The sequence below is a fragment of the Notechis scutatus genome, chromosome 3 (assembly GCF_049901735.1).
Source record: "Notechis scutatus isolate UNSWTSFEM ecotype Mainland chromosome 3, rNotScu1.2, whole genome shotgun sequence".
Taxonomy (NCBI): domain Eukaryota; kingdom Metazoa; phylum Chordata; class Lepidosauria; order Squamata; family Elapidae; genus Notechis; species Notechis scutatus.
In genome coordinates, this window is record NC_142011.1 from 83,885,534 (window position 1) to 83,903,459 (window position 17,926).

General features: G+C 43.7%; 1 protein-coding gene across 4 annotated transcripts in view; it reads right to left on the reverse strand.

Annotated features, from left to right (window-relative positions):
- The window catches only part of EVI5 (ecotropic viral integration site 5), an 85,324-nt gene extending 68,183 nt beyond the window's left edge, over window positions 1-17,141 (reverse strand). For 2 of the 4 annotated variants that reach the window (XM_087960615.1, XM_087960613.1), the window contains exon 1: window positions 17,083-17,141. The gene's annotated coding sequence lies outside the window, so the exon portion shown is untranslated. Of the gene's footprint in view, window positions 1-9,713; window positions 10,331-17,082 lie in introns of those variants that run through there. The other 2 variants (XM_026674098.2, XM_026674095.2) reach the window with 1 other exon arrangement.
- Between the last annotated feature and the right edge of the window lie 785 nt (window positions 17,142-17,926).

A 17,926-nucleotide genomic window follows, 5' to 3' on the forward strand; every position in this document is an offset into this window, starting at 1 on the left:
TCCACGTGGCCGCATGACAAATCTCCTCCAAGGATGCTTGGGTTGCCCAGGCAGCAGAAGTAGTCGCGCTTCTGGTAGAGTGTGCCGTCAGACCTCGGGGAACCAGAAGGACCGCAGCTTTGTAGGCCTGCTCAATGCAAGACCTGACCCACCTAATAGTAGAAGAGGCCTTGTGCCCCAAGTGAGAAGGGAAAAAGGAAACAAACATGGCTTCTGACTTCCTGAAGTAGGAAGCACGCTTAATGTATATTCTAAGAGCCCTTCTTACGTCTAGCGTGTGCCACTGCCGCTCTAAGTCATGGTGCAGGAGAGGACAGAAGTCAGGCAAAACAATGTCCTGGGACCTGTGAAACCAGGTATTAACCTTCGGAATAAATGAGAGGTCCAGACGAAGAACAACCCTATCATCGTGAAAGGAACAAAGGTCCTGTCTGATGGAAAGGGCAGCAAGCTCGGAAACCCTCCTGGCAGAAGTGATGGCAACAAGGAACACTACCTTCAGAGTCAGGAAACGGAGAGACACTGTTCTAAGGGGTTCAAAGGGGGGCTTTGTAAGGGCATTAAGGACCAAATGAAGGTCCCAGGAAGGATACCTGTGAACCACCGGAGGGTGCATGTTGGAAGCCCCTTTCAAAAACCTCCTGACTGAAGTGTGATGGGATAAGGAAGGAAGCGAACCCCATGAAAGGACTGAGGAGAGGGCCACAACCTGCCTGCGTAAGGTGTTGGGGGCCAAACCTTTCTCCAGCCCATGCTGAAGGAAGCTAAGAACTTCTGCCAACTAGGCTGAAGCAGGAGAAAGACCCTCCCTGAGGCACCATCGGGAAAAAGCCTTCCAGGTGGCATCATAGATGCGCCTTGTAGAAGCTTTGCAAGAAGCCAGGATAGTGGTGATGACCCTTTCAGGAAGATGAGCCACCTCTAGACGCTGCCGCTCAAGTGTCACACGGTCAGCTTGAACCACTGGGGCTCTGGGTGGAGCAGGCCCCCTGGTGAAGGGAGATTAGATTGGCAGGGATCCTCCAAGGAGAAGCCACTGATAGGTTGACCAGGTCTGCAAACCAGGGCCTCCTTGGCCAATAGAGTGCCAGGAGGAGGAGCTCCGCACGTTCCTCCAACATCTTCCAAATTACTGCCAGAATGATGGGAAGCGGGGGAAAGGCGTAGAGGAGACCCTTGGGCCATCTGCACTGAAGAGCATTGGTCCCCTCCGCTCCCTGGCAAGGAAACCTGGTGAAGAAACTGGTGACTTGAGCGTTTTGAGGAGTGGAGAAAAGATCCACCTCCGGTGTTCCGAATCTGAGGGAAAGATCCCTGAATAGAGACGGAGGAATGGACCATTCTGCCTGGTCGACTAGGCTCCTGCTGAGCCAGTCGGCCTGGGAGTTGTCAACCCTGGAGATGTGGTCCACCAAGATCGATAACAGGTGTTTCTCTGCCCATAACCCCAGCCCTAGAGCCTCTCTCATGAGGGCTTTGGACCTCGTCCCCACTTGCCGGTTGACATGAGCCTTTGCAGCCATGTTGTCCATAAGGACTAGAACATGAGAGCCGGTCACTGATTGCCTGAAATGCTTGAGAGCCAGAAAAATAGCTCTGAGCTCTAGCCAATTTATGGGAAGGGTCTGTTCCAATCTGGACCAAACGCCCTGAGCTATCTGGCCCTGCATATGGGAACCCCAACCCAGGAGGCTGGCATCGGTGGTTATCACTAGCCTGTCTGGGTCCCTGAACAGGAGTCCCCTCCAGATAGATGGGGAATGCCACCAATTGAGAGATCTCTGGATTTGTGGCGGGAGTGGGACCTTGATGGATGAGTGGCTGGTTCCTGCTCGTTGGTAGAGAAGCAGGAACCATTGGAGAGCTCGGGAGTGGAGCCGAGCCCACGGGACGATGCCAATACAAGAAACCATCTTCCCCAGAAGTTTGGACAGCAGTGACAGGGGGACAATTTGATGTTGCTGGAGTGGCTGATGATCTCTGCAAGGCTCTTTCCACGAGCTGGGGACAGGAAAACCTGGCACGACATGGTATCGATGACTGCTCCCAAGTGTTGCAATTTGGTTGTAGGAGAGAGCTGGCTCTTTTTGGTGTTGATGGAAAATCCGTGGCTCTGGAGACATGACAGGGTAATTTGCAGATCCCGATAGGCCACAAGGATGGAAGAGGAAAGAATCAAAATGTCATCCAAGTAGCATTGGATCCTCACTGGAATAGAACGCAGAGATGCCACCAGTGCTGCCAGAACCTTTGTGAAGACCCTTGGAGCCGATGAGAGGCCGAAGGGAAGTGCTCGATACTGGTAATAGGTATTCTGATAACAGAAACGGAGAAACTGGCGATGATGAGGCCGAATTGCAATGTGGAGGTAAGCCTCAGTGAGATCAATGGAAGAGAGGAGGTCGCCCTCCCGAACGCTCTCTAAAATAGAATGCAGAGTCTGCATTTTAAATCGCCTGTATTTTACAAATTGGTTGAGAAATTTTAGATCAGGATGGCTCGCCACCCCCCTGAGGCTTTGGGAACGATGAAAAGGTGAGAGTAAAGCCCACGTCCCCGTTGAGACGGGGGAACAGGTTGAATAGCCCTGATTTCAAGAAGGTGCTGAATGGCCTGATTCATGAGGGCTTGCCTGGAAATGTCCCGAGACACAGGACAGATCAAAAATTTTGGGTGGGGTGGGGTTAGGAAGTCCAATTGTAACTCTGACCTAATAGTGCTGAGCACCCAGGCGTCCGTCATTGACTCCTCCCAGTTGGAGGCAAAGAAGGCTAGGTGACCTCCAATGGGTGGGGAGAACGAGGGATTACTTAGAGCGACGGAAGGAACGACCCCCTCCCCCCCGAAAGGGCCGTTTACCAGGTTGTTGCCTGCCAGATGTTTTCGCCCGTTGGTCTTGGCGTTGGGAGTATGGCCTGTGAGAGCGGGGGAAGCGAGATGAGGTCTCCGCTCGGAAGGCAGGAGGGTGATACGGAGCAGGGCAATAGTCGGCTTTCTTCCCAGAGGAAGAGAGAATTTTATGTTTATCTCTGGTTTCGATGAGATAAGGTTCCAGAGCATCGCCAAAAAGCCTATCGCCTGCAAAAGGAACTGAAGCCAGCTTCCATTTTTGGCGTGACTCCGCCTGCCAATTTCGGAGCCATAAAAGTCTTCTTGCTGCTACAGAAGATGCCATGGCCTTGGATGCAAATTTGGCGGAATTGAGAGTGGCATCCACAGTGAATTCCGCCGCTGCAATAATCTTATTAAGGTCTTGGTGAGACCGAAGGTCAGAAGCAGGCAATCTATTCTGGATTTGGCGCAGCCACCGTATGGATGCCCTGGTGAAGAAGGATGCTGCTGTTGAAGCCTGAACAGCCCAAGCAGCAGCCTGGTGATTGCGCTTGAGGGTCTGTTCGGAACGTTTATCATCCGGTTTCAGGATATCTTCTGGCTCTGTGGGAGTGCCAGAAGATGAGAACGAGGCCAGAATGTCAACAGAAGGCACTGCCAGGACATTGTCCAGAGCTGTGCTGACATTGTAGAAACGCTTATTTAAAGAAGATGGGTGAGGACCTGCCAAAGGAGAAGCGCACTGTTCCTTGACAATATCCAGGAACAAAATGGGAGAAGGCAAAACCTGTGCATGCTCTACAGGCTTGAAGAAGAGCGAATCCCCTTGGCTAGAGGGATTTCCTTGTGGCTCGGGAGCCACTTCCTCTGGCGACAGCTTGGCAGTGACCAAGACCTTGCTGAGTAATGGTCTGAAGAGAGTAGGTTTGAAGACCAATGCAGAGGATGTCTGCTCTGGGCGAGAAGCCTCTTCCTCTGAAAGATTTTGGTCAAAAATCTCACCCTCTTCACACTCTGAATGAGAGGAGTAACTGTGTTCAGATGGTGAAGGCCTTCCTTCCTCATCAACCTCCTCCCATTCTGGTAGAGAAGAATGGACCCTGAGGTCCTGAGGCCTGTGTAAATCAGGATGATGAGGCAAGGAACTTATAGATTGAGAAGGGAGAAGGTCCTGAACCCTTTCCAGGGGTTGAAGAATTTGCTTGAAGCCTTCAGCCAATCCCTGCCTAATGGCTGATGAGACTACATCTTGGATATCCCTTGGTCTATGCTCAAAGGTAGAGGCAGAAGGCCGCTGCTGTGGGAGTGAAGGTGGCTTCAGGCCTAGATTGAGGAGAGGTTCGAGGCCTGGAGGGAGGGGGAGGAGCATAGGGCACAGAAGCCTGTTGGAAATAAGGCCCAGATCTGCTTAAATCCTGAGGATCATTGTACTGCAAGAGCCTCAGGAGACCAGGATGGAGGATGGAAAGGCTCATAGATAACTTCTCCTCCCCAGGAGGGCTTGGTTGGGTCCCACGAGTATCACCTGAAACATGCTGTAGTTGCACTCCCTTCTGTTGAATAGTTCTGTTGAACTGCCTCTCTAGAGCTGCATGTCTGCGCTTCTCTGCCTTCAATTCAGCCTGAGTTGCCTTCTTAGGGGCTAGAGCCTTAGCTTTGATTTTAGCAGCCACCTCCCTCTGGACTGATTGGGTGCGTTGCCTACGTCTTTTTCTCCTATTGGGCTTAAGAGACTGTTCCACTGGGGGGGGGAAAGCTCTGCCAGAGCCTTATCTTGCTCCATTTGTAAAATAAAGGCTCTTGCGTTGGAAAGAAGCTGTTTAGAAATTTTTCTATTAAGCCCCTTAGGGTATAAATGGCCCCCGGGCTTACAAAATGGCCGCTCACCTCGTGGTGGAAGGCTTGAATCCAAGATGGCCTCTGACTACAGGAAAACAGGCTCCAAGATTGAAGAATCGCTCCTTAGGCTATACAGAGCCCCGAGCGAAGTCAGCAAGGGAAAAACACAGCAACCAGCTACACGATCAGCTGGCTTGAGCTCTTGTCAGTTTGCCGATCGTGTTTACAATCCCTCCAAACTGCAGGCGTGGGGGAGGTCTGCAGACGCTGCCCAGCTTGCCTGCACAGAGCTCTGTGACGCTGCTCCCAACTTGCAGGAGAGAGAGAGAGAGAGAGAGAGAGCCCTGTTCTCTGGAAGAGCAGCTGCCCAGATCCCTGGGAGCTGCTTGAAGAGAGGAAAAAAGTACTGAAGATCGCTGGTGATTGCTATCTAACAGAACGCTTTCAGAGACACAGCTACTGACTGAAAGGAGCTGAGTCAAAAGCTGGGGTCTCTCCCGGGGGCTGGCTTTTATATCTTAGTACAGACTCAGCTATGACATCATAGGAAGGAGTCAACCTGTCCCGGGCTCTCGATGCAGCATGGAGGAGAAGAAAGTCTTTAAAAGATCAGAAAATGTAAACACATCTAGCCAAACTTATTTGGAAATAGTTTTTTTCTGCTTAAATTCTTTAAAATACAGTTAGTCCTCCACTTACAACCATAACTGAGTCCAGAATTTATGTTGCTAAGTGAGAAATTTGTTAAGTGAGTTTTGTCCCAGTCTACGACTTTTCTTGCCACATTAGTTAAGTGAATCACTGCAGTTGTTAAATTAGTAACATGGTTGTTAAGCTTGTCAGATGATCGCAAAAGGGGATCACATGACCCCGGAACACTGCAACGGTCATAAATATGAACCGATTGTCAAACACCAGAATGTAAATCATCTGATCATGGGGATGCTGCAACCGTCATAAGTGTGAAAAATGGTCATAAGTCTCTTTTTTCAGCGCCATTGTAACTTTGAACAATCACTAAACAAACTGTTGTAATTTGAGGGACTATCTGTAATGAAGATTGCCTCAAGCTAAGCTAAACCCTTTATGACTTCATGGATGCATCAATGCAATTTTCCTCACAACAGCATAGAGATGATTTTAATTAATTTCTGGATTTTTTTTTCTTAATGCCAGTCTATCACCAATCTTCAGGTTTCCTAGTAATGTCCACCTACTACAATCTCAGTCCAACATAGTTTACTTTTTGAGATTAACCACTGTCAGCTAAGTACTGCAATCTACCTAGTTCTCAAGTAACTGTGCTTTATTTTTCTACTCTTGGGAATTAATCCCTTCACTTTCAAGAGAAATACTGAGGGTTAAATGCTAATTCAATTACTTCACATTGTTAAAATTAAGGACTATTCTTGTCCTTAATGTCAGATTCTGACATTTTCATTTCATTGTATAAAAAAACCTACAATTTGTACACAACTGCCTGGCAAACATATATAAAAGTCAAAACATATGGCAATCTACTCATGTTACTTTCTTCCAAATAGAAAAAGGTTTTAAAATAATTTTAAAATATTAAAAAGGAAAAAAATCTATATAACTGTTTTCACAAATTTATAACCCAAGTTTCTACTAATCTATGATTCAGTGAAGTCTATTCTTCTATGTTCCTTCAGTTGTCATTTGAAGCAAAATTAATTCCCAATTGTAAAAACTTAATATACGCCTATTAAATATGTGCATAAGACACAACAATTCAGTCTATAAGATGTATACAGTATACTATGTTTTATATCAATGCATGGATTTCACTTTCATTCACAATCACTCTAGTACCTTCTCTGCCCTGGCTTAAACCTCAGAAATCAGAAGGTATCTAAAAGCAAAGACAAAATTAAATAATCCCTTAATTAAAATGACTATCTTTTAAAAAACTTTTTTTTTCTCTGTTAAGGAAATAAACATTGATACAATAAAGCTACATCTTATGCAGAGAAGTCCATGTTTCTATCTTACAATGTTTGTGTTTGTCTGCATTTATTTTTAGAAGATTTATGTTTGAACATTTGTTTACAGGCCTCTATATCAATCCATCACAATTGTTTCAGAACAACAATGACAAATGACAATACAAAAGAGAAATAAGCCTTATCTTAATCAAATTAACTTCTCTCCTTTCAACTCTACAGTATTAAATTAAAATTGAAAAAGTGGATTAGTTACAAATCTCCTAATGCTATTAAGTCTGTCTACTCTAGATCTAGGGATCTGTTACCTTATTCAAGGTCATCTTTTCTTCCTCAGCATTTCCTCACAATAGGCCTAAACAAAATAAAGCCACACCCTTGTCCTGTTGGTATTTTATGCTGGGTGTGAGGGGGTGTTCCAAGTACCCACAATTTGCAGTTCTTTGCCACATCCTCTAGGAACAACACATTTTAACAAAAAACCAATCCATTCTCCTTAAGAGAGTAATGTGGTAAGAAAAGGCCCACATCACTTCCCATTTTGCTTTTCCCCCAGGGATTCAGACTACCAAGTGGATTCCATAGTTGGAATCCAGCTATGGCTTAGCATGGAATCTGAATCAGTTTTCAGTTAGATTGATGAGGAATATAAAAAATGGGCAGAGCAGAGATGGAACAGGACATAAGAATAAAGTCAAAAGAATTTCAAGCAGAAAAAAGGAACCAAAATTGAATTTCTAGAGCAGAAAGGAATATAGATTTTAAAAATGGCATGAAGTAGAATAGGAAAAAGGAGGGAACTAATAGGGATTGAGGATAAAACATCTATTTTCATGTGCAGAAAAATAATTGACTTGAAATGCTTTAAATATTTAAAAAGTTCATTAATATTTTGTTAACTGTGCAATTAATACAATTGTCAGAATAATTTGAGCTGCATCTCTGCTTTTTCAGTATAAAGTGTATTCTAGTTTCATTTATTTTGACATGCTACCTATGTTTTTCTGAAAGAAATTTTCAGGAAGAATTTAGTCCTTCCACAAGCAAACTAAACTTCCTGGAAAGCTGTCCTTGGATAACTTAATTGTCAAGTATAACAGCTGACTTAACTATTTTTTTCTTGCAGAGATATATGTTTTGCAGAAAGGAAGCTTAATCACTAATTCATCCTCTTTCTTATGCAACTTCAGCAACCCTTGTGATAAATAAAAAATATTTTTCCCAAACAGAATACTAGCAGATATAAATTTGACATTTAAAACTGTTTTTATAGAAAAGAATGCCTGACTAAAACTAGAGACATATAGATTAAAATCAGTACTCAACTATTAAAATTCACTAAATGACTTTGGGGCAGTGATTGTCCGTCAGTCTAACCTTCCAGGTTATTAACAGTATAAAGGTGAATAGGGAAATGATGTTTACACTGCCTTGAGCTTTTGGGGATAAAGTCAAGGGACAAATATAATTCATACTAATGTTTGTAATAGCTTAAGTTGGGGAGGAGGATCTTTTCCTAAAACTGCTTCAATAAAATATTCAGAAACCTTATAAAGGACCACCTTAATAAACAAGAAATTGGCGTAAATTACTATCTCTCAAACAGCAATTGGCATTTCAATTTAATAGATATCATAGCCCAATGAAAGCAACAATTTTAGGTCAGTACAAGATTGCCTTGTCTTTCTGAGACAATTCAAAATAAAATAAATAATTTGGTTAAATTATTCTTTTAGGCAAGATCTGAACATATTAACAGGCTTTTTTTAGCCATCCAGTTTACCTTCAGTACCACGGATTTTTTAAAATAATAAAACCCAATAATTTACTGTTGCAGATTTAGAATTTTTGCCTTTTCCTTGTTAAAGAACTGAGATTCTAGTATCTTTTATCATTATAACCATTCAGAGACACAGGAAAGTACAGTATGACCCATAGAAAGTCTAGCCCGAAATACTTTCTCCTAATCTCACAATGTCCCATTAGACAAAGGAAAGTCAAAAGACCAGCAATTATTTTTAACACAGCAGCTCACTCTTCTACTTCAGCTCCTGATCAGACCAGTAACCATCTTCCTCCTACCTTAACTATCTTGTTCTAACAGAGAGAATTGAGAGATTATTTTATATATATACTGCAGTCAAGGGTGCTGTATTACATGCAGTATAGATAGAAGTATAGATCAAACATCCTCCAACAGAAACCTTAGAAGTATGCACAGAAGGCACACAGGGAAGTATCTGGGGGAGCAAAACAAACAAACAAACAAAAGAAAAAATGGGATGGGCCCACTAAAGAAATAGTCATTTGTAACAACAGTAAGATTAATAGAAACCGTTCAGGGGGAATGGGGATGGGGCCATCAAACCCCTAGTTTAAGCAGCCACTTCTAGTAAATCTGATAGCGCACACAGACAGCAATTACAAAATGGACTCGGTGGAATCTCAGAGGCACTCTTGCCATACATCTCCCACGAAAAGCTGGGGGAAGAGAAAAAAAAACTTTTTTGACACTGAAGACTTCTGGACTTCCTGGGAGTTTGGCCCAAGCTTTTTATTTTAATCGGCGCTCCCTGCGGGAACAAAGGGACGCGATCACAAGAGTGGGAAACCCCACCACAGCCCCCAAGGCATCCCCGGTCCCTCCACCACCCCCGAAAGAGGAAATCCGGTGGGTCGTGGGCGAGAGGCAGAGGAGGAAATCCCTTGGAGCGTGACGACAGCCTAGCCAGCCTAAGCCTTTTAAGGGCAAGAAACTAATACAGGCAGAGCAACTCTTCTCCAAGATCTATCTATATGCCACAATTCGTGCTCGGCCGATACGACGCCCAGGCAAGAGAGTTTTTCCAAGGCCAGAAACAGGCCCAAGAACGCGGCAGGCGGTCCGGAGAGAAGCGGAGAACGGCCGGAGGAGAGGATAGGGTCCTCTGCGCCCCCCACGACCACCGCGGTGGGACGGAGGCGGGCAGAGCTGGGGAGGTCTCCCTCTCCTTCCTTCCTTCTTTCCCTCCCTCCCTGCTTCGGCAGAAAGGCTCCCTTGGAGTGGAAGGCAAGAACAGGCGACTCCTCCGCGCTCACCTTGGAAGCCTTTGCCGGGGAGGCGAGGCGTGGCGTGCATCGGGTTCCCCTGCAGCCCGGCCCGGAGCCGCCGCGACTGCAGCTGCCCTTTCTTGTTGGTCAGACCTCTCCGCCCGGACGGCGTCCCGCCTTTCGACTCCTTCTCTCCTTCCTTCCTTCCCCGCCCCCCTCCCTTCCCTAGACCCCGCGAGCCGCTCCGCTCTCAAGAAACGGGGCCATGTCCCTTGGCGGACAGAATGTGTGTGTGTGTGTGTGTGTGTGTGCGCGCGCGTGTAAGTCCGTCCGTGTGCGTGTGCGCGCGTGTAAGTCCGTCTGTGTGTGTGTGTGCGCGTGTAAGTACGTCCGTTCGTGTGTGTGTGTGTGTGTGTGTCACTCACGTGCGCAGGCGCAATCCCGGTGCGCAAGGCCCGCTGCTGCGGTCGGGAGGACAGGACACCCCCCCCCACCCCCCAAAAAAAATCTTCACCGGAGACCGCTGACAAAATAAAGCCTGATGATGAAGGGAGCCGTGAGGGAAGGGAGCGGGGCGAGAGAGAGAGAGAGACGCGGAGCCGCAGATACAGGCCTGAAGGAGAGGGGTGCAAGCTGGAGCGCGCGTGTCTGGATTGCACGTGTGTACTTGGCGGAATTGCGCGCAGACGGTCCTTAAAGAGGTCAGCCCCGTCGGAGGCGGCGAGGCCGGCTTCTTTTTAAGAACCTTTTCGCTTCTCGCGAGTTGCCGCCTGGCTCTTTGGCTGCCTTGAAGAATCCGGCGCCAGCTTGATAAAATGGGGTTAAAATAAGGAAAGGAGTCCACTTTTTTTTTCTTTTTTACCTGAAGAGCTTAATCCAAAGGCGCCAGTTTCAATTGAGGTTTAGAGTGCTGCGTGAACCCAAGGATTGTGATTTCTGTCTTAAACGGTTGGGTGAGAACTAATTCTGCGATTGCCTTTCTAGCTAAACATTACACCAGAAAGGATTTCGCTGTTCCCGCTCTTATGAAATTGTTTTATTTTTTTAATTTTAAAAAGTGTATTAATTTTTAATAATTAAACATATGAATATTTTATTAAATTATTGTTAAATATCTTATTTTTATTAAAATTATTTTGTTTATTATCAGTCTCTCAAGAGCATCTGTTACATCCTAGTTTGTAGGAGAAGATGGATAGCCACATTTCCCAATTTTCCCAGAAAACTGCCCGTGATGTCCTTCTACTGTTTAAAAGCCAGTAAGGGGAGGAAAAAAAAAAGTCTTGTCAGTCACATCACTGCTATGACGGTTAGATGTATGGTTGAGCCTGTGTAATGTCAGAATTACCCCCTTTGGTGGAGGGTGTTCACTGTGGGGCTGGCAGAGAGGGCTGGGGAAAGCGGGAAGCCAGAAGATTAGGATCAACCCAAACAAGAGCCTAAACTAAAGGCATGGGGTGGGCTGTTGCGCAAACCTGCTCTTAACCTCTTCAGAACACCACTACTGTAAAACCTTACTCAGAGGCAATCCCAAAGATAGCTGAAGGGCTTGCAGAAGATTGCTCAGGCCAGCTTTCCTACACTCCATTGTGCAACCACCCCCACTCACCAACTGCTGGCCTGGATGCTTCTGTTCAGATTAACAGAGTTTGGAAGGGACCTTGAGATATAAGGCTTTTCTGGAACAGCCCAAATCAGGGGTCTTCAAACTTGACAGCTTTAAGACTTTTGTGGACTTCAACTCCCAGAGTTCCTCCTTCAATTATGTTAGCTCAGGAATTCTGAGAGTTGAAGTCCACAAGTCTGAAACTTGCCAAGTTTGAAGACCCTTAGCCTAAATTTTAAAGCACCTTATCTGACAAGTGCTGTCAGATAAGAAAAGAGAAAACTCTTTCACTGAAAAGGTACTGTATAGGGCCTGCTTCTGGAGCAAGGGGTTAGATTAGAAAACCTCTGAGATCCCTTCCAACTCTATTATTCTATGTTCTATTCTACACTGATTCAAGGCACAGTCCTTCTCACCCCCCCACCCCCAAGCTCTTGCTGCTGGCCAGCTGCTATTTGGGCTATCCAGGCCCCCAAGTCAGGGAACAGCTTTGAGAACTAGTAAATACTATCTGGCTTGAAAGAAACAGACCAGTCCATTGGTCAGAAAGCAGTATTGCTCTAAAAGGCTGAGGAAAGAAGGATGCAATATGTCTGCACCAGTATAAAGTAGCCAATGGGTGTGAGCTGATCCTACCCCATATGGGTTGCCTATCAGCTATCCACAAAAAGCTTTGCAAAGCACATCAGGTAGCACCAAAACCACGAAGGCGATTGGCTCCTTCAGAAGGACAATATTATTTTATCACTGGAACAGCAAAGTATTTTCAATTCCCTCGGTTATCTATTTTTTTAATTTTATTCTGAAATTTATTTGCCGCCCTTCTTGTATCCAACAGCTCTGGGTGGCTTACAAATAAAAATATTAAAATCATCAATTATAAAATAATGGTTTGGGGTTGGGGAGAAGAAAGCAACATGGAGGCACGGAACGTGGATGTGCAAGAAGGGAAAGTCCTGTGATGGGCAGCTATTGAGTACAGGTAGCCCTCAACTTATTCATTTAGTGCTCGCTGAAAGTTACAACAGCACTGAAAAAAGTGACTTATGACCATTTTTCACACTTAGCGACCTTTGTAGCATCTCCATGATCACCTGATCAAAATTCAGGTGCTTGGCAACTAGTTCATACTTACGACTGATGCTATGTCCCAGGGTCATGCGATCCCCTCTTGCGACCTTTTGACAAGCAAAATCAATGGGGAAGCCAGATTCACTTAACAATTGTCTTACTAACGTATCAATTACAGTGATTCACTTAACGGTGGCAAAAAAAGGCAAAATTTATTTAATAAATGTCTCACGTAACAGAAAGTTGGGGCTCCATTGTGGTCCTAAAGTTCACCTGTGGTTAGGGGTGAGATGCTACTTCAGAACCGGTAGTTCCGAAGAGCAGCAGACACAGAACCGGTTCTGTGTCTGCTGCTGTTTGGCCCACCCACCTGCCCAGGCTCTTACCTGTCCTTTATTTCCTGCTTTTTCAACCTCAGCTGCTTTGCATGGCACAGCTAAGATTTAAAAAGGAGTAAAAAAGTGGCTTTTCAAATGCTGCGCACCCACGCGCAGCGCTTTTCAGCTGTCCGGGCAGCACAGCTTAAGGTTTTTTACATGCGCTCGGAGCATCAACGAACCAGTAGTAACACCTGTGCTGTTCAGACAGTATATAGTTAATTGGGAATTGGGAGCTGTCCCCTTAAGGGAATGCCTCACGGTAAATGTAATTAATGCCTCATGGGAAATGTAGTTCATGTCATGTGATCACATCTGTAATCCTGATTGGTCACTGAATTGACCCTTGGTTGGGTTGGGGGAGTTTCCTTTATTCTTGCTTGGACCCCAGCATCGTGCTGGTGTCTTTCCCTTTGCTCCATCGTTATGGGATGAAAATAACTATATTTTCACACTATGAAGACGACTATGCAAAGATTGGACATTAGATGAATCTCAACATAACTGTGAGTTATACCTTGAGGATGCCTATTACAATCCAACAAAGAAACTTTGTATGGAAGCCTTTGTAGAGTTTATCTAACTCTTTATATTCAGCCAGGAAATTAAAGACAGAACAACACCGGTTGAATCCCAACCCTGCCTGTAGTCACCTTGCACCATAAAAGTTAATGTTATTAGTTGTTCTTCTGTTCTTTGCCTACTATTTTGTCCCAAGGATCTCTCCCTCCATGATGGAGGGTGGGTGTGGAGTTAGCGTTCTCCTGGAAGCTGCTTATACTAGTATTTCTTGACTTATGATGATTTGTTCAGCAACTGTTCAAAGTCAGGGCAGCACTGAACGAAGGGGCTTACAACCTGTCCCTGAGATTACAGCCATTGCAGCACCCCCGTTCTCATGCGCTCAAAATTCAGGCATTTCACAGCCACTTGCTGCAATAATGTCCATGGGGGTGCTTTGCTTCCCCCCCCCCCTTGTATATAGGATACTGCAGGAAGCTTTCTTCCTGGTTGTGCATGGTGATGTCCTCATGAGATTTGGGGGAGAAGCTTCACATGGTCAGCAACTGCCTCTTGAAGGGGCCAAACCACCCATGCTTTGCTTGCAGCGAGACCAAGAAGATGGCAATGGCCAGCTAGGATAGCAGAACACAGACAGCAGGGGCTTTGGCGTGCCAAGGTGGCCAGGGCGGCTGCGACTAGGAATAGGCTGGGGTGGCTGGGGCCATCTGAGGCAGTGAGTAGCCCTTTGTGCCACACTGCTCAGCCAGGCTGGGAACTCCATTGCTTCTCATTTAATGACTCACATGTGTCTGGAGTTTCAAATTGTCATCACTAATCCATGCTGGCATGTGATGTTGGGCTTTATGACTGCCTTGCTTAGCAACAGAAATTCCTGCCTCAATTGTGGTCCTAAGTCAAAGATTTTCTGTAAACCTAAACAACTATAGGTGTTCCTCAAATTACAACAGCTCATTTAATGACTGTTCAAAGTTAAAACAGCCCTGAAAAAAGTGGCTTATGACTATTTTTCACACTTAACGTCTGTTGCAACATCTCCATGGTCATGTGGTCAAAATTCAGACTCTTGGCAACTGACTCATATTTATGAAGGTTGCAATGTTTCAGGGCCATGTGATCACCTTTTGTGACCTTCTGTCAAGCAAAGTCAATGGGAAAGCTAGGGTCACTTAACAACCATTTACTAATTTAAGGACCGCAGTGATTCACTCAACAAATGTGGTGAGAAAAGTTGAAATAGAAGGCAGAGCCTCCTCGCTGACGGACCGTAGATTGCGACTCTCTACGGCTATGGTCCGTGCTCTTTCGTTGGAGAGCCCCGATCATTACGATTAGGGGCTGAAGCTGCCTTGGAGGGGCGGCGGAGTAAGGGGAAGCCGCAAGCCAGGTTGAGGGGAGCCGCATCTCCCCTCCTGGTTTTGGTCTCCCCGAAGACGACTGCAGCAGTGGTTTAAAATGGCCACCCCGAAGAGGAGGACTCAGCTGGATTAAGATTTGTGCAAGAGAGAAGAAAGAGGTGGATAACATCTGAATCGGGACAACTGGGCAATACAACTAAACAAAAGTACCCCAGGATTAAGGTAACATGGAATTTTTAAGAAAAGAAAAGTGAGCAGCGAAATTACAAAGGGACAGGAAAAAAAAAAGAAAATATTTTTGACAGCTAAGCGGGGCTTCGAACTGGGAAAGGAAGAAGCTGGAACTAAAGATTTAATTAAATTGGACTAAAATATCTTGGCAATAAACAGGCATAAAAGACATTTTAAATAGACAATTAACACAAAGAACACTACAAAGAAGTGGGGAAAGAAGAAAGGTTAAAAAGTTGAGATTTAAGAAGGCAATCAAAGGGAATACCTGTGAAGTCGGGAAAGGCAGAAAGACCCAGCAGAAAAGGGGAAAGGAAGATATTAAGAAAGAGAGGGATATAAACTGGAATGAGAAAAGATATGGGGAAAAGAGGGGGAGGAGAAGCAGTAAGAAACAGGTGCATGAAATAAAGAAATACGGAAATAGTAAAATGTTGAAAAGAAATTGTTTTTTCAGAGATAATGGTTGATGAATTAAAAAGGGGATTCTGCAGGGTGACAAGGGGTAATAAGAATATTTCTGCAATTAAAAATATTTAGAAAATAGGGTAATATAGATACTGATAACTCTTATTAAAAATTAAGGGGGGAAAATATGCTGTGGAATCCAAATGAAAAGATGTAATGATTATTATTGTAACTTCTTAAAAATAATCGTTTATTGGGAATCAAGATGAGGGAATAAAGGTATATTTTAATCATTGAGGTGTCACACTCAAAGCAGTAAAAGGGGGGAAACCTATACTTGTTTTTTTTTCCTTTAGTGTTAAAATTTGTATTAATCTAGAATTTATAAAAAGAATGTGTAATGGAAAGGGAATATGACAGACTAAAGAACCAACGAAATTAATAAGTTAATGTAGACTATTAAAAGCAAGGAGAGACATTGGTAACCTTTTTATCATTATTATTAGACAAGCACATATTGTTTATCTTTATTTTTAAAATAAATATTAAAGGATTATATTTGAAATAATTGAAATGAAACAAAAAGATGTTTCGATTGAGATTAATGAAAGAGGCTAGAATTAATGTGTTTGTTTCTCTCCTTACTGAAAATTTGGAATGGAAAAGGTAATAATAGAATTAAGTATGCATATATGAATGTATAATTGCTGTCATATTTGTATATAAAGGTGATGACCCGGAAATACGTTGTCCACTAAAAAGAGATTGTTTTTAATGTGAAAAACTGAATAAAATTTGTTTTTTAAAAAAATATGTGGTGAGAAAAGTTATAAAATGGGGCAATCTGTAGAATGTCTGTTGTAGTTGAACAATTTTTACTCTAGCCTGTTCTTTACTTTTGCTAGGCAAGTGTTCATACAAGCAGCAATGGTAAGAGTTGTACCAGAGATAGTCCTCATGTAGCAACCACAATTGTGACTGGCAAGTCAATTGTTAAGTGAGGCAGTTGCTAAGTGGAACCCGAATGTGCTTCTGATCTTATTTAAGTTTTTACAGACTTGCAAAGGTCATAACTTGCAAGGATCAGTCGCATAGTTATTTTTTACCACAGTTGTAACTGTGAATGGCCACTAAACGTGTCAGTTGCTAAAGGAGCCCTACCTGGGTAGGGCCAGTTCTCCGGCTACCTTCAATCCTAGCACAACAAAAGGAAGGTTTACCCAACTGAACAGACCGTAGTGGGGAAGCCTATACGGTTTCTGTAAAACTACTTACAGCTATACATAACAGAGATTGCTCTGTTCATTAAGCATAACGTACAGTTTTAAATTCTGAATGTATATGGGATAGGATCAAGTTTTACAAAAGTATTTTTTATCATGCTGGGATGGGGGAACATTAATGGAGAGTTTTATTTCATGGGAAATGTGCACCCATTCATAGTAAACATATATACTTTTGGACCTACAAATAGGATAGGGGAGGGGAGGAAGAATTTCTGATGCTCCCTGCTAGCTTCTTACAAGAAAACTCAAAGGGAAAGCTGGCAGGAGGTCTGAAGTCGCTCCTGCTTCTACTACTCTTTTGCCCACCTGTGGTCATTTTGTTTCTCAGTCTAGGTAAGAAAACATTTCTGAAACGATTACCCAATGAGTAACAGGTTGTCTAGTCTCATTATCAATCTGAGGATGCATCTGAGCATTCCTCATTTGAGAGTTCAGTAACTGGTATCTCATAGATGCCAAAGGGATTCCATCTGGTCAATTACATTTTAGCCTTGCAGGAAGTATGCTTAAATAATGGCTAAATTGCCCATACATAAGAATTAAACGAAGATAGCTTACCCGATTGTTTAGTGTATCCACCCAGGAACTAAGTTGCTTGCATGGAGAAAATAATGTCTGTGGTCCCAGAATCTGTTTGTAAGCGTTTTTTCTGAGAGTGAAATTTAACTTCCTTCTCCGAGTTAGGCATCTAGCAAAATTATTTGCTGACCATGGCACTAGAAACAGAGGCAGACATGTTTGGACCAAAATAAAGAGGAAATAAGATCTTGAAAGAGGCAACTGGATAAACAAATATTAGAAAGAGCATAAGTTGCCTGCTTTAACTGGGATTGCAGAAACTCAGTTTGATGCTAGAATTTATCCCATTCTGACAACATTGCTATCTTTTTAACAATGATTCAAATATGTACCTTTAATTTTGTAAGACGGATTACATTTGTTTACGGAAAATTAGTCCTATAAAATATTGCTTTACATTCTTTATAGGTATGTTTTTATATATGGAAACTGTAATTTTCACTGTATTAAGGCAATTGCAGAGTTAGCACTTCTGCAGTGGTTCTCAATAACAAGCCTTGCAAATTGGTTTAACGATGCCTGATTTGTTTAATGACTGCAGTAGAAATTGTTTTAAAATAGGGTCCAATCATGTGATCACGACTTATTTGACAACCGTATCACTTACCAATCGAAACTCCAGCCCCAATTATGGATGGTCATAAGTCAAAGACTACTATTAAATCCATGTTCATTCATCACCCATTCATCCTCTCTGATGTATTTTACTACATACATTTATGTACCGCATTTCCCCCCTAATAGATGTGCTTTGTAGCTGGGTCTATTGTATCAACTCATATAATGTCTTTATATAATGATCTCCTGATATACTACAACATAA